The 23,477-nt window shown below is 46.6% G+C and overlaps 1 protein-coding gene across 7 annotated transcripts in view; it reads left to right on the forward strand.

Moving 5' to 3' along the window:
* MAP3K13 (mitogen-activated protein kinase kinase kinase 13) overlaps positions 1 to 23,477 on the forward strand; it is a 144,185-nt gene that overhangs the window by 17,841 nt on the left and 102,867 nt on the right. Inside the window, exon 2 of one of the 7 annotated variants that reach the window (XM_039488926.1) lies at positions 292 to 412. The exons of 5 other annotated variants lie outside the window; for them this stretch is intronic. The gene's annotated coding sequence lies outside the window, so the exon portion shown is untranslated. Of the gene's footprint in view, positions 1 to 291; positions 413 to 7,997; positions 8,103 to 23,477 lie in introns of those variants that run through there. One more of the 7 variants, XM_039488927.1, reaches the window with a different exon arrangement.

Consider the following 23,477-nt stretch of genomic DNA (forward strand, 5'->3'; position numbering starts at 1 on the left):
GAGCCGGCCCTGTTTACTCTGGATCTGCAGACCTAGAGAGACTTCCAAGTGAAAGATGATACCCAGGTTATGTGGGCCTGTGACAGACAGGACAGTGGTGTTGTCCACAGTCATCAAGAAAGGAGGTAGCAGGGAGGGCTTAGGGGGAAGATTGATCGTAGCTGATGGCTAATCATCCATGAGGAGATGTTGGAGAAACAGGCTGAGATTTTATTTTTTATGGGAGACAAGTCAGGAGTAGAGAGGTAGATCTGATGGTAGTTGAATTTGTGTTTTGTGAATGACATCCAGAGATAAGGTGTAGAGGGAGAAGAGAAGGTGATCAAGGACAGAACACTGTGGAACGCCCTCGGAAAGTTAGAGGGCAAGAGGAGGATCCTCTGAAGAACACGCTGAAGCAGCAATTAAAGAGGTATGAGGAAAACAAGGAGAGGACAGGTTAATGGAAACCAAGGGGAGGAGTGTGGTCAGTGGTGGTGAAGGTGGCTGTCAGGTCACAGAGGATGAGACTGGAGTATTGGATCTGAGCTTTGTCTATGAAGAGGTCATTAGAGATTTTGGCGAGAGCAGTTTCAGTGGAGTGCAAAGCATGTTTGACGGATTGTACAAGCAGAACTCCAAACAGCGATGTAGACAACATATTCAATGAGCCTAGAGATAGGGTGGTAGTTGAAGAGGCAAGTGGGGTCCAGGGTGGTGGTTATTTTTTAAGATAGGAGACACTAAATCAGGGGTAGGCAACCTATGGCACGGGTGCCGACGACAGCACACGAGCTGATTTTCAGTGGCACTCACACTGCCTGGGTCCTAGCCACTGGTCTGGGGGGCTCTGCATTTTAATTTAATTTTAAATGAAGCTTCTTAAACATTTTAAAAGCCTTATTTACTTTACATACAACAGTAGTTTAGTTATATATTATAGACTTATAGAAAGAGACCTTCTAAAAATGTTAACATGTATTACCGGCACGCGAAACCGTAAATTAGAGTGAATAAATGAAGATTCGGCACGCCACTTCTGAAAGGTTGCCGATCCCTGCACTAAATCATGCTTGTATTATGAGGAGAGTGAGCAGTTAGGGAGAGGAGTGAGGGTATGAGAGTAGGTGTAACGGAGATTAGAAGATGGGATAGGGTCACTGCGGGAAATAGAGGAATTAGAAGAAGACAGCAGATGAGAAATTTCTGCATGTGTGACAAGGAAGTAAGAGGAGAAGGGGGAATCGTACGTGTGTCGAGGAAGGAAGATCGTGTGATATTTAGTCACTTTTCTCTTGAAAGAAATTGGCTAGAGCCTATGCAAAGAAAAAAGTGGAGGCAGGAGAGAGGGAGGATTTGAGGAGTGAATCAAAGATGGCTAAAAGGTGGCTGGGATTGAAGACATGGGATTCAATTAAGTTGGAGAAGAGGAGCTGTTAGCTAGGAAGATGGCAGAGCTGAAGGAGGAGTGAACAAAATTATAATGGAGTAAGTCATCCTGGACATGAGATTTCCACCAGAGATGCTCCAGCAGTAACCACCTTCTCCTGTCATTTTACCGCCTTCTTGATTTGTTGCTATAGCAATTTTGTGACTTTACCAGAATCCCTGGAAACCCCTAATCTATTCTTTTAGTTTAAACATGTTTTGTTTGTACTAGTTTCTTTGGCTACATCTTTCACTTATTTTATCAATAGTTTTATATAACAGGTCAACTGAACTTTTGTTACTTTCATCTGTTTTTAACAACTCAGTGTGATGGGCTGGACCCCTTGGGAAGCCACCTGATGTGCTGAGATACCACTGAGTCTACCTGTTCTGCCAGCCTGGGCGCCCTTTAACCTGTTCTGCCGAGCCGGGCTCTTAAAACCTTCTCTCTCTCTCTCCCACCCACCCACCTGCAGATCAGCTCTGGGAAGACTCATCTTAAGGGACTTGCTCCAGCACTCAGATGTCCACCTCCTTTGGAGTGCAGACCCAAAGATATATTATGAAATTTGCCCCTTCCTTCAGTGTGGAGAGAGGGGTGCACACTTCTTGCCCCCCCCCATTAGAAATTACAGAAATTGGGTTTAATAATAAACTAAACAAATTTTGTTAACTATAAAAGGCAGGCTTTAAGTGGTAAAAGGGGTAACAAACAGAACAAAGCAGATTACTAAACAAATTAAATCAAGCATGCAAACTAAGCTAGTTTCACTAAAGAAATTGGTTACAAACAATATTTCTCACTGTAGATATTGTTGCAGGCAGGTTGCAAAGTTTCTGTGGTTCAGAGTTCCAGTTATATTCCTTTTCAGACTAGACCCATGTTTCAGTCTGGATTCCCTGCTTGCTTTCCCTTCAGGTGGCTTTTGCAATCTTTCTTCTTGGGCAGACAGGCCATGGAGAGGAGGAGTCCTGCTTGCCTTCCTCCCCACCCTTAAATAGGATTTACATAAGGTGGGACTCCTTTGTTTCCCAGACTTGACCCTCCCCCTTCCCTTACAGTGGAAAGTTACAAGAAGTTCCAGGTAATGTTCTAGTATCAGGTGACAAGACTACCTGACGCTGTAGTATCAGTGTCCATGAGTCAGTGGCAGTATGGAGTGTCCACAGGAAGGCCAAGTCCATTTCACAGTCCATTGTCCTCACTGATGGGTCATCCGCCCTGTCTGGCTTTTCCATTGTTATACCTGAATCATAGAATATCAGGGTTGGAAGGGACCTCAGGAGGTCATCTAGTCCAACCCCCTGCTCGGTTTTCAAAGCAGGACCAACCCCAACTAAATCATCCCAGCCAGGGCTTTGTCAAGCCTGATCTTAAAAACCTCTAAGGAAGGAGATTCCACCATCTCCCTAGGTAACCCATTCCAGTGCTTCACCACCCTCCTAGTGAAAATGTTTTTTCCTAATATCCAGCCTAAACCTCCCCCACTGCAACTTGAGACCATTACTTCTTGTCCTGTCATCTGCTACCACTGAGAACAGTCTAGATCGATCCTTTTTGGAACCCCCTTTCAGGTAGTTGAAAGCAGCTATCAAATCCCCCCTCATTCTTTTCTTCTCCAGACTAAACAATCCCAGTTCCCTCAGCCTCTTCTCATAAGTCATGTGCTCTAGTCCCCTAATCATTTTTGTTGCCCTCCGCTGGACTCTTCCCAGTTTTTCCACATCCTTCTTGTAGTGTGGGGCCCAAAACTGGACACAGTACTCCAGATGAGGCCTCACCAATGTCGAATAGAGGGGAATGATCATGTCCCTCGATCTGCTGGCAGTGCCCCTACTTATATAGCCCAAAATGCCATTAGTCTTCTTGGCAACAAGGGCACACTGCTGACTCGTATCCAGCTTTTTGTCCACTGTAACCCCTAGGTCCTTTTCTGCAGAACTGCTGCCTAGCCATTCGGTACCTAGTCTGTAGCAGTGCGTGGGATTCTTCCATCCTAAGTGCAGGACTCTGCACTTGTCCTTGTTGAACCTCACAGATTTCTTTATTGCCCAATCCTCTAATTTGTCTAAGTCCCTCTGTATCCTATCCCTACCCTCCAGCGTATCTACCACTCCTTCCAGTTTACTGTCATCTGCAAACTTGCTGAGGGTGCAGTCCACGCCATCCTCCAGATCATTAATGAAGATATTGAACAAAACAGGCCCCAGGACCGACCCTTGGGGCACTCCGCTTGATACGGGCTGCCAACTAGACATGGAGCCATTGATCACTACCCATTGAGCCTGACGATCTAGCCAGTTTTCTATCCACCTTACCGTCCATTCATCCAGCCCATACTTCTTTAACTTGCTAGCAAGAATACTGTGGGAGACCGTATCAAAAGCTTTGCTAAAGTCAAGGAATAAGACGTCCACTGCTTTCCTCATCCACAGAGCCAGTTATCTCATCATAGAAGGCAGTTAGGTTAGTCAGGCATGACTTGCCCTTGGTGGATCCATGCTGACTTTTGCTGATCACTTTCCTCTCTTCTAAGTGCTTCAGAATTGATTCTGAGGACCTGCTTCATGATTTTTCCAGGGACTGAGGTGAGGCTGACTGTCCTGTAGTTCCCCAGATCCTCCTCCTTCCTGAAGTGTTAGCAGTGGGCGTCACCCAAAGTAGCATAGTTGAAATACAGATACATAGTCAATATTCCTATCTTCAGATAGAGAAATGATACAGGCATACAAATTGGATAATCACATTCAGTAAATCATAACCTTTCTAATGATATCTTGCATAGAGTATATCTGTTATGTCATATTCATCTCATAAGCATATTTTCATAAAAGATATGGAATGACATGTCACACTTGGGTCACAGGCCTTTGCACATCAGCAGCCTTTGAATGCTGTTTCATTTCCCATCTCATTTCTATATACATTCTCCTCCTGTGGTACTCTGTGGGCATTTCCCTTCCTTGTGTGTGCCTGCCATGCTGCTCTTGATCAGCAAGTGGCTTGCAGCACTTACCCTTCTCCTTGCTCATCCTCCAGGCCTCCACTCACCTCCTCTTCTCTTTCCAATCCTAGAGTGATCTTATTCTTCAGTGTCTTTCTAAGCCGGTTGAGCCTATATTTGAGGCACCATCTTTTGAACTCTGTTTGCTGGTATACAGTCTTCATCCTACTGTTTTGTCTGGTGTGCTGTAGCAGCATTTTAAAAGGAAATGAACAGTTAACAAGTATATTAAAAGCTAATATACTTCTTGTGTTTTAAATATGTCATTTAAGAAAATAAGGATGCCTTATGCAGCAGTGTGTTTTTTCCTAAGTTCTTTTAGTTTTGCCCATGTTCTTTCACATTGTCTCATCCCATCAGCTGAAGAGCTTCAAGGCAGGAATACACGGTGTAATGATAAATCTATTTATCCTGCTATGGATCTTCTATGTTGAACAATTTTTAACTCATGGTGACAGACCTTCCTTGCTGGGTATATCTGAACCAATAGCTTCTTTTCCAGTTGTTCTGCCTCCACAGAATAGAGCAGATGTTTCCTCCTCTGTACTTTGACAGAACTCCTGCAAGGAATCCTTTCTTAGTGAAATGAATTTCCCCTTGATTTTTTTATGGCAATTTTCCCTCTCTCCTGGGGTGATTATGGAGAAACTAAACTGAGTGGCCTGGTGAGGGGCTTTTATGTAGCCATATCTGCAAGTAATGCTTTCTATTAGGTAGGAAACTCTGTCTCATCCTGATGGATGATTACCTGACCTCAGATATTCATGCCTTTGTCACCTCCCATCTTGACTACAGCAGTGTGATATACCCAAGCATGAAGACTTCAGCTTTTAGGAAACTCCAGCTAGTATAGAATGCTGCAGCACATCTCCTCAGCTACGTGGGTTACTATGAGAACATCAAATCCATCCCATTCCCTGTAGAATAGAGTCAAGTTTAAGGCCTTGGTCCTTATTTTCAAGACATTCAGTGGCCTGGAGCCAGGATATTAAAAGGGGCTTAAAGCTCTGGGATAAAGACTGTGGTTGATATTTCTGCTCCTCAGGTGCAATGGCACATTGTGTTCCTCTGTGCAGCAGAAAGCTTTTTCAGGGTCTGGTTCCCAACTGTGGAACAAATTCTTTCAGGAAGTAAGAACCATCCCAAACCTCCCTGCTTTTCACTCCAAGTGCAAGGTGCACTTCCTTGAGCTGCCTTCCATAATATAAACACAGAGCAGTGTTGACATCCCCCAATAAACAAAACAGTGTGTGTGTGGGGGGGGGGGGGCATGGCAGACTGTGGATTGGGAAGAACATTTGTGCCCTTGAATGAAGTTATATCAGCCCTTTTAAAAATCACTAACATACAAACCTAGATAATTCTTCCTCTATGCCCTGAGCCTGCAAATCAGCCCTTGTCAGTACATTTTAAAAAAACAACCTCCACCCCCATCCCCAGCATACCAGGTGGAGAGAGTCCCTCCTCCTCCTGCTGAACCAGCGTGGCCGCCATCTGTGCTGCCATGTCTTGGTATTAGGGCTCCATAAACAGATCCTGAGCTTCCAGCAAGGCGTCGTGAATCTTCTCCATCCCCACAAAAAACAAAACAAAAAACAATGACACTAGCTAAGTGATAGGTCTCAAAATATAATTGTAAATGGGGAAACATCATTGAGCGGGTGTGTTTCTTGTGGGGTCCTGCAGGAATTAGTCCTTGGTCTAACGCTAATTAACATTTTTATTAATGAACTAGAAGAAAACATAAAAATCATTGCTGATAAAGTTTGCAGATGACACACAAATTGGGGGAGTGGTAAATAAAGAAAAGGATAGGTCACTGATTACAGAGCAATTGCTTGGTAAACTGGGTGCAAGCGAACAATATATACATCTAGGAACAAAAGAATGTAGGCCATTCTTCCAGGATGGGCAACTCTATCCTGGGAATCAATGATTCTGAAAAAGATTTAGGGTCATGGTGAACAGGAGTGCCTCGTTCAATGCTGTGGCAAAAGGGCTAATGCAATCCTGGGATGCATAAACAGAGAAATCTTGAGTAGGAGTAGAGCGGTTAATTTGCGTCTGTATTTGGCACTGGAGTGACTGCTGCTGGAATCCTGTGTCCAGTTCTGGTGTCCACAAGTCAAGAAGGATATTGATAAATTGTAGAGGGTTCAGAGAAGATTCACAAGAATGAAGAAAAGATTAGAAAACATTCCTTATAGCGAACCAGGGATCACCCAATTAAATTTAATAGGCAGCAGGTTTAAAACAAACAAAAGGAAGTACTTCTTCACGCAACGTACAGGTAAACTATGGGACTTGTTGCCAGAGGATGTTGTGAAGGCCAAAAGTATATCTGAGTTTAAAAAAGAATTAGGTAAGTTCATGGAGGATATGTCCATTAATGGCTATCAGCTAAGATGGTCAAGGATGCAACTGCCTGCTCTGGGTGTCTCAAAGCCTCTGACTGCCAGATGCTGGGACTGGACGACAGTGGATGGATCTCTTGGTAATTCCTCTGTTTGTTCATTCTCTCTGAAGCATCTGGTCTTGGCCAGTGTCGGAAGACAGGATACTGGGTTACTGGTCTGGCCAGTCTTATATTCTTATGTTCTTAAAATGGGAAATAACTGACTAGGAAAGAGTACTGCAGAAAAGGATCTGGGGGTTATAGTGGATCACAAACTAAATAAGAGTCCACGATATAGTACTGTTGCAAACAAATGAACATCAACCCGCTGATAGTCTAAAGTCAACAGAATGCTTCACCAAGAGGATGTGCCTTAGTTCACATCCTAATGATCAACAAAGTCAAAGTTGGGTGGACTGCTGGAGACGGTAGGTTCTGCAGATACAATCCCTGAGAACCCAAGTGTCCCTATCCAGGTATTTTCAGCAGACCCTTTCTATTCATCAATCTTATCTGGATAAAAAATACTTTTACATCAGTTAGGCACCCTAAAATGTAGTGGATAATGAACTCTGCTTAAGGACCTAGTCCAGCACGCACTGAAATCAGTGGAAGGACTCTCATTAATTTCAGTGAGAGTTGTATCAGGCACTAAATGCATACCTTTTAAAAAAAAAAAAAAAAAGAGGCCGGCATGGAACTCTGTTGTAAGACTGGTGGTGACACAGTTACACTGCCATGCTGGGTCAGAGTTCAGGATTTCATCTTAGTACCTGGGTTGGCAGAAGCTGCAGCAAACACAACAAGCTCCTCCCTTGGAAGGAAGCATTTCATGTTGCTTCCTCCTAATGGTAGCTAAAGCCATCTTCAAGGGTGGGGCTCATTGCCTTTGAAGAGAGCTGCATATTGCCTTTCTCAGAAGGACTCTGCAGAATAGGGTCTTGGAATGTGGGGAAAAGCGGGGGGATCCTGGAAACTCATAAGGACCCACCCTAAGGGGAAGAAAGAATTCTGGGATTCACAGGCGTGCTCTGTATTTTCTTTGCATCTCTCCCTCTGCAAATGTGTTGAACTCGACCTTTGAGAAGTTACTGATAAGCTGTTATCAGCCAGGAGTTAAAATAACAAACCCTCCCACCTTGCTCAGTTAGATAGAAACTCCCCAGGCCAAATTAATGCGTACAAAAGTTATACCAATCCAGGCACGACAGCCTGGCTGAGGACAAAGTTTACTCTGTGAAGAAATCAACCGCAGCTGGTAGTTTCACACTGTTTATGCAGCCTGTCCCTGTATTGTAAGTATTTCTTTTTACATAGAATATTTTGTTTGGAACTGGGTGTGGTATTGTGAATATGAAATTACGTTCATAGTCTTGTTAGAAAGAATCATTAAGGGATCTAAAACTGAACACAGGAGAAATCATAGCCCTGTTTGAAGTCATTGGCAGCAACCCCATTGACTTCAGTAGGGCCAGGATTTCACCAAAGATTATTTGTCTCATGTGACTCTTTTGATTTCCCATTCCTTTAAGTCATGTTTTCAGGGGACTGTATTTTAACCCAGACCGTAATAACAGTTCTGAAGATATTTTATTAGGACAAGAAATGCTAGAGTGAAAGAATTTCTTTTAATTCCAAAAGGGAATTAAAAAAAAAATGCAATCAGTCAGCAAGTGTGTTGCATTGGCCTCTATAGAATGCTGTGGGTTTTTTTTTGTTTTTGTTCCAGTCTGTAGAGCTTGGAATTAACCCAAATGTTAGTTCATGACATTGTTTACTGTATACTCGCATTGTAAACAAATTTATATTTATTAAATATCTTAATAAAGTATATGCATTTGTTCATAACTCAATCCTGTGTGTGTATGTGAGTACCCTTAACTCCCACTAGCTTGAATGGGCATTGGAGATTCTCAGCACCTTGCTGGAATGAGGCCTAAAAGAGGCATGTGTAAAGTAAAGGGTAAACCATAAAACAGAAGCATTGGTAGACTAGGGAGCAGGTTTAACTGACATGCCGGTACAAATGATGAAGACCCTGATATCTGCTCTGCTGTAGGATGCCTGTGGTTCTTAACCAAGAGTCAGACCAGTTCTGGACTGAATGTTTAAAATCTGTTATAGAAAAACATTGATTTTTATGTAAAAAAATTCTAATGGCATGTTGCCACTTTCCAGCATTTATATCCTCCATTGTTTACAGTCTACTGCTCTTAATTTTCTATATGCCTGGGCTGTCTTTTAACTGTATTTAGAACTATACTGAAATTATCCATCATTTGTTCCTTATTATTATAATGCTTTTATTTAATTTAACATTAGTCTTGCTTTTGTATTTTTGTTTCATCTCTGTGGATTTACATTTTGTGGAGCAGGAAAATAAAGCTTGATTTATATACTCCATTTTCCCTCTTGAGACATTTAAGGGTGTGGTGTACTGTAGTCACCTGTTCTTTCCGTTGATTAACAACTTTTCTTTTTCATTCAGATTCTTGACATTATTAGATAAATATCAATGTAGCTTTCTATATTTAAAATACTTTGTTACAGACCTTTCTAAAATTCCACGTAATCCAAGTATCAGAGGGGTAGCCGTGTTAGTCTGGATCTGTAAAAGCAACAAAGAATCCTGTGGCACCTTATAGACTAACAGACGTTCTGCAGCATGAGCTTTCGTGGGTGAATGCCCACTTCTTCAGATGCAAGTGGTGGAAATTTCCAGGGGCAGGTTTATATATGCAAGCAAGAAGCAAGCTAGAGATAACGAGGTTAGTTCAATCAGGGAAGATGAGGCCCTGTTCTAGCAGTTGAGGTGTGAAAACCAAGGGAGGAGAAACTGGTTCTGTAATTGGCAAGCCATTCACAGTCTTTGTTTAATCCTGAGCTGATGGTGTCAAATTTGCAGATGAACTGGAGCTCAGCAGTTTCTCTTTGAAGTCTGGTCCTGAAGTTTTTTTGCTGCAGGATGGCCACCTTAAGATCTGCTATTGTGTGGCCAGGGAGGTTGAAGTGTTCTCCTACAGGTTTTTGTGTATTGCCATTCCTAATATCTGATTTGTGTCCATTTATCCTTTTCCTTAGAGACTGTCCAGTTTGGCCGATGTACATAGCAGAGGGGCATTGCTGGCATATGATGGCATATATTACATTGGTGGACGTGCAGGTGAATGAACCGGTGATGGTGTGGCTGATCTGGTTAGGTCCTGTGATGGTGTTACTGGTGTAGATATGTGGGCAGAGTTGGCATCGAGGTTTGTTGCATGGGTTGGTTCCTGAGCTAGAGTTACTATGGTGCGGTGTGCAGTTGCTGGTGAGAATATGCTTCAGGTTGGCAGGTTGTCTGTGGGCGAGGACTGGCCTGCCACCCAAGGCCTGTGAAAGTGTGGGATCATTCTCCAGGATGGGTTGTAGATCCCTGATGATGCGCTGGAGGGGTTTTAGCTGGGGACTGTATGTGATGGCCAGTGGAGTCCTGTTGGTTTCTTTCTTGGGTTTGTCTTGCAGTAGGAGGCTTCTGGGTACACGTCTGGCTCTGTTGATCTGTCTCCTTATTTCCTCGTGCGGGTACTGTAGTTTTGAGAATGCTTGGTGGAGATTTTGTAGGTGTTGGTCTCTGTCTGTGGGGTTAGAGCAGATGCGGTTGTACCTCAGTGCTTGGCTGTAGACAATGGATCTTGTGGTGTGCCCGGGATGGAAGCTGGAGGCATGAAGGTAGGCATAGCGGTCGGTAATGCGTGCAGTGGTCTCAACACATCTTTCCAGGTGGCCATGCCTGCTCCACGCACCAGGTGATCCCCCGCTTGGAGCAATGCCAAGCTGCTGGACCTCATGGGCATTTGGGGAGAGGAGGCAGAGCAGTCACAGCAGCGCTCCAGCAGTTGGAATGATGATACCTTCGAACAGATTTCCAGATGCATGATAGAGAGGGACCATGACCAGGACACATTGCAGTGGAGGGTCAAAGTGAAGGAGCTGCAGAAGGCCTACCACAAGGCACGGGAGGCAAACCACCACTCCAGTGCTGCACCCACGAGCTGCCGGTTCTACAAAGAGCTGGACACAATATTCGGTGGTGACCCCATCTCCACTGCGAAGGACCCTGTTGGCTTGTATGCCAGTCAAGAGTGGACCAAGCCAGGAGGAGGCAATCTTGGATGAAGAGGGGGAGCGGGACCCTGAGGCAGAGGATGACTCAGAGGCCAGAGATGCATGCAGTCAGGAGCTCTTTTCTACCCTGGAGAAGTCTAGCCAGTCACAGCAGTCAGAGCTTGGCAAAGCGCAAACAGGAGAGGAGACCCCTAGTAAGTGGATGTGATTTTGGAAATTGCTGAAGCGAGTTTTTGGGGGCAGGAGGGTTGCAGAAAGCAGGCTTGTCTCCCACCTCATGCCTAGCCTGAGCAGCGGAACAGGCTGTTGATACACTCCTTCACTTCATGGGAATCTCCCTCAGAGATCTCCAGGAAACTCTCGTGGAGATACTGGGCAATCCGCTGCCGCAGGTTCCTCAACAGAGCTGCTTTGTTTCTTGCCCCATTAACTGTAACTTTCCCGCGCCACAACGGGTGGTGGAACCATTGCTGCACACAGGCAAGCCGCATCAGGGCTGCCCAGAGGGAGGGGCAAGTGGGGCAATTTGCCCCAGGCCCTGCAGGAGCCCCCACGAGAATATAGTAGTCTATATATTGCAACTTTTTTTTATGGAAGGGGCCCCCAAAATTGCTTTGCCCCAGGCCCCCTGAATCCCTCTGGGTGGCCCTGAGCCGCATAGGTGCCAGGGCGGAAGCCACAGGCTTGGGGAAGACCATCCCTTGATTCCCTGCTCACCCTCAGCAGTGAGATGTCTTCCATAATGATCACCTCCTGTGGAAAGTGTGAGGACAAGAATGATTATCAGGCCCCACCTACTGTGCTGGCTCTCCCCAAGAGCCACGTGCCCAGTGTGCAGCAGGGTCCGGGAACAGTGATTTACCCTGCCCCTGCGGCTACTCACCATTTTGGGGGTCTTGTGGCTCGTGTGTGCTTCATAGAATCATAGAATCTCAGGGTTGGAAGGGACCTCAGGAGGTCATCTAGTCCAACCCCCTGCTCAAAGCAGGACCAAACCCAACTAAATCATCCCAGCCAGGGCTTTGTCAAGCCTGACCTTAAAAACCTCTAAGGAAGGAGATTCCACTACCTCCCTAGGTAACCCATTCCAGTTCTTCACCACCCTACTAGTGAAAAAGTTTTTCCTAATGTCCAACCTAAACCTCCCCCTCTGCAACTTGAGACCATTACTCCTTGTTCTGTCATCTTCTACCACTGAGAACAGTCTAGATCCATCCTCTTTGGAACCTCCTTTCAGGTAGTTGAAAGCAGCTATCAAATCCCCCCTCATTCTTCTCTTCTGCAGACTAAACAATCCCAGTTCCCTCAGCCTCTCCTCATAAGTCATGTGCTCCAGCCCCCTAATCATTTTTGTTGCCCTCCGCTGGACTCTCTCCAATTTGTCCACATCCTTCTTGTAGTGTGGGGCCCAAAACTGGACACAGTACTTCAAATGAGGCCTCACCAGTGCTGAGTAGAGGGGAATGATCACATCCCTCGATCTGCTGGAAATGCCCCTACTTATACAACCCAAAATGCCATTAGCCTTCTTGGCAACAAGGGCACACTGTTGACTCATATTCAGCTTTTCGTCCACCATAACCCCTAGGTCCTTTTCTGCAGAACTGCTGCCCAGCCATTCGGTCCCTAGTCTGTAGCAGTGCATGGGATTCTTCTGTCCTAAGTGCAGGACTCTGCACTTGTCCTTGTTGAACCTCACAGATTTCTTTATTGCCCAATCCTCTAATTTGTCTAAGTCCCTCTGTATCCTATCCCTACCCTCCAGCGTATCTACCACTCCTTCCAGTTTACTGTCATCTGCAAACTTGCTGAGGGTGCAGTCCACGCCATCCTCCAGATCATTAATGAAGATATTGAACAAAACAGGCCCCAGGACCGACCCTTGGGGCACTCCGCTTGATACGGGCTGCCAACTAGACATGGAGCCATTGATCACTACCCATTGAGCCTGACGATCTAGCCAGTTTTCTATCCACCTTACCGTCCATTCATCCAGCCCATACTTCTTTAACTTGCTAGCAAGAATACTGTGGGAGACCGTATCAAAAGCTTTGCTAAAGTCAAGGAATAAGACGTCCACTGCTTTCCTCATCCACAGAGCCAGTTATCTCATCATAGAAGGCAATTAGGTTAGTCAAGCATGACTTGCCTTGGTGAATCCATGCTGACTTTTGCTGATCACTTTCCTCTCTTCTAAGTGCTTCAGAATTGATTCTGAGGACCTGCTTCATGATTTTTCCAGGGACTGAGGTGAGGCTGACTGTCCTGTAGTTCCCTGGATCTTCCTTCTTCCCTTTTTTAAAGATGGGCACTACATTAGCCTTTTTCCAGTCATCCGGGACCTCCCCTGATCGCCATGATTTTTCAAAGATAATGGCCAATGGCTCTGCAATCTCATCGGCCAACTCCTTTAGCACCCTCGGATGCAGCGCATCCGGCCCCATGGACTTGTGCTCGTCCAGCTTTCCTAAATAGCCCCGAACTACTTCTTTCTCCACAGAGAGCTGGTCACCTCCTCCCCATACCGTGCTGCAGAGTGCAGCTGTCTGGGAGCTGGCCTTGTCTATGAAGACAGAGGCAAAAAAAGCATTGAGTACACTAGCTTTCTCCACATCCTCTGTCACTAGGTTCCCTCCCTCATTCAGCAAGGGGCCCACACTTTCCTTGACTTTCTTCCTGTTGCTAACATACCTAAAGAAACTCTTCTTGTTACTCCTAACATCTCTGGCTAGCTGCAACTCCAAGTGTGATTTGGCCTTCCTAATTTCACACCTGCATGCCTGAGCAATACTTTTATACTCCTCCCTGGTTATTTGTCCAATCTTCCACTTCTTGTAAGCTGTTTTTTTGTGTTTAAGACGAGCAAGGATTTCACTATTAAGCCAAGCTGGTCGCCTGCCATATTTACTTTTCTTCCTACACATCGGGATGGTTTGTTCCTGCAACCTCAATAAGGTTTCTTTAAAATACAGCCAGCTTTCCTCGACTCCTTTCCCCATCATGTTATTCTCCCAGGGGACCTTGCCCATCAGTTCCCTGAGGGATTCGAAGTCTGCTTTTCTGAAGTCCAGGGTCTCTGTTCTACTGCTTTCCTTTTTTCCTTGTGTCAGGATCCTGAACTCGACCATCTCATGGTCACTGCCTCCCAGGTTCCCATCCACTATTGCTTCCTCTACTATTTCTTCCCTGTTTGTGAGCAGCAGGTCAAGAAGAGCTTTTCCCTTAGTTGGTTCCTCCAGCACTTGCACCAGGAAATTGTCCCCTACACTATCCAGAAACTTCCTAGATTGTCTGTGCACTGCTGTATTGCTCTCCCAGCAGATATCGGGGTGATTAAAGTCACCCATGAGAACCAGGGCCTGTGATCTAGCAACTTCTGTTAGTTGCTGGAAGAAAGCCTCGTCCACCTCATCCCCCTGGTCCGGTGGTCTGTAGCAGACTCCCACCACGACATTACCCTTGCTGTTCATACTTCTAAATTTAATCCAGAGACACTCAGGTTTTTCTGCAGTTTCATACTGGAGCTCTGAGCAGTCATACTGCTCACTTACATACAACGCAACTCCCCCACCTTTTCTGCCCTGCCTGTCCTTCCTGAACAGTTTATATCCATCCATGACAGTACTCCAATCATGTGAGTTATCCCACCAAGTCTCTGTTATTCCAATTACATCATAATTCCCTGACTGTGCCAGGACTTCTAGTTCTCCCTGCTTGTTCCCCAGGCTTCTTGCATTTGTGTATAGGCACTTAAGATAACTTGCTGATTGTCCCACTTTCTCGGTCTGAGACAGGAGTCCTCCCCTCTTGCAGTCTCCTGCTTGTGCTTCCTCCTGGTATCCCACTTCCCCACTTACCTCGGGGCTTTGGTCTCCTTCCCCCGGTGAACCTAGTTTAAAGCCCTCCTCACTAGGTTAGCCAGCCTGCTTGCAAAGATGCTCTTCCCTCTCTTCGTGAGGTGGAGCCCGTCTCTGCCTAGCAGTCCTTCTTCTTGGAAGACCATCCCATTATCAAAGAATCCAAACCCTTCTCTCCGACACCATCTGCGTAGCCATTCGTTGATTTCCACGATTTGACGGTCTCTACCCTGGCCTTTTCCTGCCACTGGGAGGATAGACGAGAACACCACTTGCGCCTCAAACTCCTTTATCCTTCTTCCCAGAGCCACGTAGTCTGCAGTGATACGCTCAAGGTCATTCTTGGCAGCATCATTGGTGCCCACATGGAGAAGCAGGAAGGGGTAGCGATCCGTGGGCTTGATGAGTCTTGGCAGTCTCTCCGTCACATCGTGAATCCTAGCCCCTGGCAAGCAGCACACCTCTCGGTTTTCCCGGTCAGGGCGGCAGATAGATGACTCAGTCCCCCTGAGGAGAGAGTCCCCGACCACTACCACTCTCCTCCTCCTCCTCTTGGGAGTGGTGGTCGTGGAACCCCCATCCCTAGGACAGTGCATCTCATGCCTTCCAATCAGTGGAGTCTCCTTCTGCTCTGTTCCCTCAGATGTATCATCCACTCCACTCTCTGCACTAGTACCTGCGGAGAGAACATGAAAACGGTTGCTCACCTGCATCTGTGTTACTGGTACACTGTTGCCTGAGGTCAGCCAGTTAGTGACAGGTGTGTGAGTACTGGCTGTGTTTTAAAGCACTGAAACAGTGTTGTCTGTGTTGCAAACAATACTGCTTCTGTAAAATGTTGCATTTAAACTTCACAGAGATGACCTTGGGAGCCCAGTCTCCCTCTTTGTTTTCGATGGCAGAACGGCTGCGCAGAATTAGAAAGTTCCAAGAAGAGCTAAGGAGGACTTTATGCGTCAGGTTATGATGCACTCCGCCACCGAGAAAAAGAATGAAAGGAGTGGTGGAACAGCAAGAAGAGGGACCAAAAGGAGCATGTGGCACACCAGAAAGAAGCCACGGAGTGGCTCTTAACAGTTATGGAGCACCAAGCGGACACACTCCAGGCGATACTAGCTCTTCAAACCAAGTAGCTCTGCGCCCACCCTCCCCTGCAGCCTCTGTCGCAAAACTCTTTCCTATGCACTTTTCCTGCCCCCCACCCCCACAACGCACACCACCAGCACATTGTTATCAACCTCCTGGCTCCACTCTCTACCCACAGCATTCCACTCCTCCCTCCTCACAGTCCAGCAATGTGGAGTCCCACTACCCACTGCACTCAACACCCATCCCTCTGCCGTTTGGCCCTGCTGAAGTACAGCACCCATTGCTTTGTACTCCAAAGGAGAAGGTTGGTTGTGATCCCTGGACATACATAAATCTGTTGCCGTCCAGGGACCCCTCCTCCTCTTGAGACCTTCCCTTCTGTCATCACCCTCCCTGCTGCTGATTTTTTTCATTTGACTCTCTCCTCTGGTTGTTTGCTTTCAAACAAACACAATTTTTTTATTGAAAGACATCTTTATTCTATCAAGTGAAAGCAAAAAAGAGCACTGCAAAGCAACATACAATTATGTAAACGTCCCTTCTTGCATCATGTGCACCAATTACCTCCTAGCATTACAAACACTGCAATCCCGAGCATAGCAACAAATATTAGTGGCTTTCAGCTTCAAATTGCTGCCTCAAAGCATCCCTGATCCTTATGACCCTGTGCTGAGCCCATCTAATAGCCCTGGTCTCTGGCTGTTCAAACTCAGCCTCCAGGTGCTGAACCTCTGCGATCCAGCCTTGAGTGAAGCTTTCACCCTTCCCTTCACAAATATTATGGAGCGTACATCACGTGGCTATAAGCATAGGAATATTGTCATCGGCCATGTCCAGCTTCCCATACAGGCATCGCCAGCAGGCTTTTAAACAGCCAAATGCACACACCACAGTCATTATGCACTTGATCAGCCTGTTGTAGAACTGCTCCTTGCTGCTGTCAAGTTGCCACATGTATGGCTTCATAAGCCATGGCATTAAGGGGTAGACGGGGTCTCTCAGGATCACAATGGGCATTTCAACTTCCCCTACGGTGATCTTCTGGTCAGGGAAGAAAGTCCCTGCTTAGAGCTTCTTGAACAGGCCAGTGTTCCGAAAGATGCATGCATCATGCACCTTTCCGGACCAGCCTGCATTAATGTCTGTGTAATGCCCATGGTCATTCACAAGCGCCTGGAGAACCATTGAGAAATACCCCTTGCGATTAATTACTCGGTGGCTAGGTGGTCTGGTGCCAGAATTGGAATGTGCGTGCCATCGATTGCCCCTCTGCAGTTAGGGAAGCGCATTTGTGCAAAGCCATCCACAATGTTACGCATGTTGCCCAGAGTCACGGTCTTTCGGAGCAGGATGCGATTAATGGCCCTGCACACTTCCATCAACATGACTCCAAAGGTTGACTTTCCCACTCTGAACTGATTAGCGACCGATCGGTAGCAGTCTGGAGTAGCCAGCTTCCACAGTGCAATCGACACATGCTTCTCCAATGGCAGGGCAACTCTCATTCTCGTGTCCTTGTGCCGCAGGGCTGGGGCAAGCTCATCACACAGTCCCATGAATGAGCCTTTCCTCATCTGAAAGTTCTGCAGCCACTGCTTGCATCCCAGACATGCATCATGATGTAATCCCATCACTCAGTGCTTGTTTCCCGATTGCAAAAGTGGCATTCCACTGTGGTCAGCACCTCCGTGAATGCCAGAAGCAATCTCATGTCGTAGCTAGTATGCGTGGCGAGATCAATGTCGCACTCCTCTTGCCTTTGAAGTTTAAGGAATAACTCCATTGCCACTCATGACGTGTTGGTCAGTGTGAGCAGCATACTGGTCAACAGCGCGGGATCCATTCCTGCCGCCCAAAAGAGGCAGGGTAGGGTGCGCAGTACACAAACCGTTGAAAGATGGCACCAAATGTGGATGGAAGCACAGGGATTGCTGGGATGCGAAACAATGCATCATGGGGCATTGGGACAGGATCCAGGATGCCCCGCAACCCCTTCCGCCTTCCCACAAGTCTTATTGGCAAAAGAGAAAGAGATGCTCTGTGGGAGAGCTGCTCAGAGTGCACTGCTCCAAATAGCACCACAAGTGTGAACACACTATTGTGCAGGAAGCGGTCAGTGTGAACACATAACAGCAGTTTTCCTTTGGTGCTCTCTGAGAGGCGCTGTAACTTGGCAAGTTTCGACATAAACTCAGTAATGCTGCTTCTGTCTTTCTACAATTTTTTTTTTAATTACCGATAGTATGAGACAAAGCCCATAATGACCTCTGTGGTTGATAATCTCCATTGAGTGGCGAATTGTCCACATTTTCAAGGAGCTCACATACTATTGTCTCGTTAACTTGTGTCTCATCTGCTTGTTGTATCCACTCTTTGTCACTCGTTTTATACTTGGGTGTGAATTAAAACTGATATAGTTATTTTGGTGCAAGTCTGTGTGATCGCTCAATCTAAGTCAGTTTATTGCTGACTGCAGCCAATTTTACTCCAAAATAGGAGTATCCATAAACAGACTTGCACCAAAATAATTACATTTTAATCATACTTTTTGTTATGTCAGGCATGTGTGGGACCATGAATCTTTTGGATCTAGACTGTTCTCAGTGGTGGCAGATGACAGAACAAGGAGTAATGGTCTCAAGTTGCAGTAGGCGAGGTTTAGGTTGGATATTAGGAACAACTTTTTCACTAGGAAGGTGGTGAAGCACTGGAATGGGTTACCTAGGGAGGTGGTGGAATCTGCCTCTTAGCGTTGGTTGGGCAACTCCCACCTTTTCATGTTCTCTGTATGTGTATATATATCTCCTTACTATATGTTCCATTCTATGCATCCGATGAAGTGGGCTGTAGCCCAAGAAAGCTTATGCTCAAATAAATGTGTTAGTCTCTAAGGTGCCACAAGTATTTCCTTAGAGGTTTTTAAGGTCAGGCTTGACAAAGCCCTGGCTGGGATGATTTAGTTGGGGATTGGTCCTGCTTTGAGCAGGGGGTTGGACTAGATGACCTCCTGAGGTCCCTTCCAATCGTGATATTTCTTGTAAATAGTTGTCTGTAGGGCTCCATTGTTGAAGCTGATTGTGGTGTCCAGGAAGTTTACTACTAGTGTGGGAGTGCTCTAAAGAGGGTTTAGTGGATATCTGGTGATTGTTGAGGTTGTGGTGGAAATCTATGAGGGAGTTTAAATCCTGTATCCAGAGGATGAAAACATCATTGAAATATCTCAGGCATATAATTGATTTGTGGTGCATTTGTCCAGAAATTCTTTAGAGTGGCCCATGAAGAAGTTGGCATATTGGGGAGCCATCCTGGTACCCAGGGCTGTTCCCATGGTTTGGACAAAGTGTTTGTCACTGAATGTAAAATTATAATGGGTGAGGATGCAGTGGATGAGTTTGATGTGTTTGGGTTGGATTTCTGAGTGTTGTCCATTATCTTGTAAAATATTTGAGACTCCACTGCTATGATGATCAACACACCTTTCAATATCTATGGGTCCTTGTAGTGGGGTGGTCACCCCGCTCCGGTTTGGAAGGGATTAAAAGCAGCCCTGTGGAGCCAATCACGAGCGGGTTTGAGGCAGCCAATAGAAGGGCTCCTGGGGAAAAGGAAGTGAGTCTTGCTCCAGCAGTGGAGCAAGAAGGACCTAGCTGCCTGGTAGAGACGGGGGTATCTTGGACAGAGCAGTACTGGGAAAGGGCAGGCTGAGCTGGGGAGCTCTGGCCTGACGACCTTCCAGGCTGAGGCCTTGCAGTAAAGGCCTGAGGAGGTACTAGGGCTGCAGGGAGGCAGCCAGGCCAAGAAAAGGTAGCAGATCAAACCCCCTTACCAGTGATGAGTGGCCATATCAGACTGCAGTTTGCCCCTGAGAGAAGGGGATAGATGATGACTGGCAGTAGCCACTGAGGGAAGGTGGGTATAGGGGGGTTGGGGTTCCCCTGGGAGGGGCTACCCAGAGTGTGGGGGCACTGCTTTGGGGCAGCACCCCTATGTAAGGGGCACCAGGGTCCGGGAGGGACATGGGGCCAGAGGTGGTGGAGACAACAGGGCAGGTAACCGAGGGTAATAAACCAGCCGGAGGAGGGCATTGCTGAGCTGGATGAGCTAATTCCCAGACTGACCAGCAGGAGGTGCTGTGCCAGTGAGTGGGTACTCTGCCACAGTCCTACACATGCCTATCACAACGAGTGGTATACCTCATCCAGTGCACTGAATGGCCCAATAACAAATGTGTGGGTGAAACTAGACAATCACTATTCTCTTGAATGAACTCACACAGAAAAATGATAAACAACAAAACACCTCATCACCTGTGGTTGAATGCTTTTCACAGAGCAATCACGCTAAATCTGAACTCTGTCCTTAAGCTGAAAGGAAACCTGAACCAAATCTTAAAAAGACAAGCCAGGGAGCTTAAATTCATAACATTGCTAGATACTTAAAATCATGGACTGAACAGAGACACTGGATTTGTGGTTTATTATAGCAATCTATAACCCACTTAACACCTCTCCAGGCATGGGGGATGAAGTTAACGGTCCACTTCACCTTGAATGGTCCCTTGAAATATGTGCTAACTATTGATGCTAAATAAGCTGTTCCACCTTTGTTTAGCTGTGACACTCTGAGGGCTTGGCTACACTTACGGTTTGCAGCGCTGGTAGTTTGCAGCGCTGGTCATCCAGCTGTGTAGGAGCAGCGCTGGTGTGTGGCCACATTTGCAACATTTGCAGCGCTGTTGGGAGTGCTGCATTATGGGCAGCTATCCCAGCATTCAAGTGGCCGCAACGTGCTTTTCAAAAGAGGGGGGTGGAGTGGGGTCTAGTGTGACAGGGAGCGGGGGGAAAGATAGAGGGGATTTTTGGAGCCAACACTGTGTGTTTAGCTTCCTGCATTGAAAAATCAGAACATGTTTCCGACCCCTTAGTCTTAACTCTTAATTGCAAACAGCCTGCCTCCAACACGGACTCCCCGCTGTTTCACTCACTCCCTGTGGTGTACTGTGACAGGGAGCGGGGAAGAGAGAGAGAGAGTGGATTTTTGGAGCCAACAGTTTAGCTTCCTGGATTGAAAAATCACAAAATGTTCGCGAACCCTTGGTCTTAATTGCAAACAGCCTGCCTCCAACGCTGTTTGCTTGACAGAGAAACATTCATTCCCTGCCTCTCATTTGATCGTTCACAGCCAGGTACAGATAGCTCCTGTTTGCTGTGATCAGTGTTTGTTTTTTAGATAGTTCAACGGAGCTTCGATCGGCGTTCACAACAAAACAAAGAGAGGCTGCATAACAAAACAAAGAGAGTAATTTAGTTAAAAGCTTTCTGGGATATCTCCTTATTCCCTGGAGGCCAATAAAAGCGCTGGTGTGTGTCCACACTTGATGAGCAGCGCTGGATCACCAGCGCTGCAATCGCTACACCCCAACCTGGCCAGGTGTACAGCCATACCAGCGCTGCAACTTGCAAGTGTAGCCAAGCCCTGAATACATTTCCCAGACCTAAAGAAGAAGCTCTTTGTAGCTCAAAAGCTTCTCTTTCAGGCCTGGTCTACACTACACGTTTAAACCGGTTTTAGGAGCGTTAAACCAATTTAACGCCACACCCATCCACACTAAGAGGCCCTTTATATCGATATAAAGGGCTCTTTAAACTGGTTTCTGTACTCCTCCCCTACGAGAGGAGTAGCGCTAATATTGGTATTACCATATCGGATTAGGGTTAGTGTGGCTGCAAATCGACGGTATTGGCCTCCGGGCGGTATCCCACAGTGCACCACTGACCGCTCTGGACAGCAATCAGAACTCGGATGCAGTGGCCAGGTAGACAGGAAAAGCCCCGCGAACTTTTGAATATCATTTCCTGCTTGCCCAGCGTGGAGCTCTGATCTGCATGGATGGCGATGCAGTCCCAAATCCAAAAAGAGCTCCAGCATGGACCGTATGGATGTGATCGCTGTATGGGCAGACAAATCTGTTCTATCAGAGCTCCGTTACAGATGACGAAATTCCAAAGCATTTTAAAAAAATCTCCAGACAGAGGGCACAGCAGGGACTCAGCACACTGCTGCATGATAAGCGTAACGGAAAGCCAAATAATCAAATGGACGCTTATGGAGGGAGGGAGGGGGGACTGAGGACTCAAGCTATCCTACAGTTCCTGCAGTCTCCGAAAAGCATTTGCATTCTTGGCTGAGCTCCCAATGCCTGTAGGGTCAAACACATTGTCCGTGGTGGTTCAGGGCATAGCTCGTCAATTTACCCCCCACCCCCAGAAGGAAAAGGGGAAAAAAATAGTCTCTTGACTCTTTTAAATGTCACCCTATGTCTACTGAATGCTGCTGGTAGACGCAATGCTGCGGCACTGAACTGTAGCATCCTTGCCCCCCTTCCTTGGTGGCTGATGGTACAATATGACTGATATCCATCGTCATCATCAGCTTTGTGGCAGATGGTATAGTACAGAAGGACTGGTATCCGTCCTCATCATCAGCCCATGAGTGCTACTACTTCCCAGTAGATGGTACAGAACAGCTGGTAACCGTCTTCATCATAGCAACTGGGGGCTGAGCTCCATCAGCCCCCGCCCTTGCATGTGTAAAGAAAAGATTCTGTTCTGCCTGGACTATCATAGCAGCGGGATGCTGGGCTCCTCTCCCCCACACTGCTTAAAGTCCTGTCTGGACTATCATAGCAGCTGGAGGCTGCCTTCCCCTCATTTTATCTCACTAACAAGTCACTGTTTCTTATTCCTGCATTCTTTATTACTTCATCACACAAATGGAGGGACACTGCAACGGTAGCCCAGGAAGGCTGGGGGAGGAGGGAATCAACAGGTGGGGTTGTTGCAGGGGCACCCCCTGTGAATGGCATACAGCTCATCATTTCTGCGGGATCTGACACAGAGCGACTGTGCTCTCTGGTTCTCTGATACACTGGTTCTCTAGTACACTTGCCCCATATTCTAGGCAGGACTGATTCTATTTTTAGATACCATAAAGGAGGGATTGACTCAGGGAGTCATTCCCATTTTTGTCTTTTGCGCCCCCGAACGATCTCAGCCAGGGGCACCTATGACAGCAGCAGATGGTACAGCACAGAAGGACTGGTAATCGTCATCTCATTGCCAATTTACAATGGCATGGTTGATGATACAGAATGGCTGATAACCATCTCTGCTATCATGCAAAAGCAAATGAATGCTGCTGTGTAGCGCTGCTGAATCGCCTCTGTCAGCGGCATCTAGTACACATACGGTGACGTGACAAAAGGCAAAACAGGCTCCGTGATTGCCATGCTAATGGCATCTGCCAGGGCAATCCAGGGAAAAAGGGCGCAAAATGATTCTCTGCCGTTGCTTTCCCAGAGGAAGGAGTGACTGACGACATTTACCCAGAACCACCCGCGACAATGATTTTTGCCCCATCAGGCACTGGGATCTCAACCCAGAATTCCAAGGGGCGGGGGAGACTGCGGGAACTATGGGATAGCTACGGAATAGCTACCCACAGTGCAATGCTCCAGAAATCAATGCTAGCCTCGGACCGTGGACGCACACCGCCGAATTAATGTGCTTAGTGTGGCCGCGTGCACTCGATTTTATACAATCTGTTTTACTAAACCGG

The sequence above is a fragment of the Mauremys reevesii genome, linkage group 9 (genome assembly GCF_016161935.1).
Source record: "Mauremys reevesii isolate NIE-2019 linkage group 9, ASM1616193v1, whole genome shotgun sequence".
NCBI classification, from domain to species: domain Eukaryota; kingdom Metazoa; phylum Chordata; order Testudines; family Geoemydidae; genus Mauremys; species Mauremys reevesii.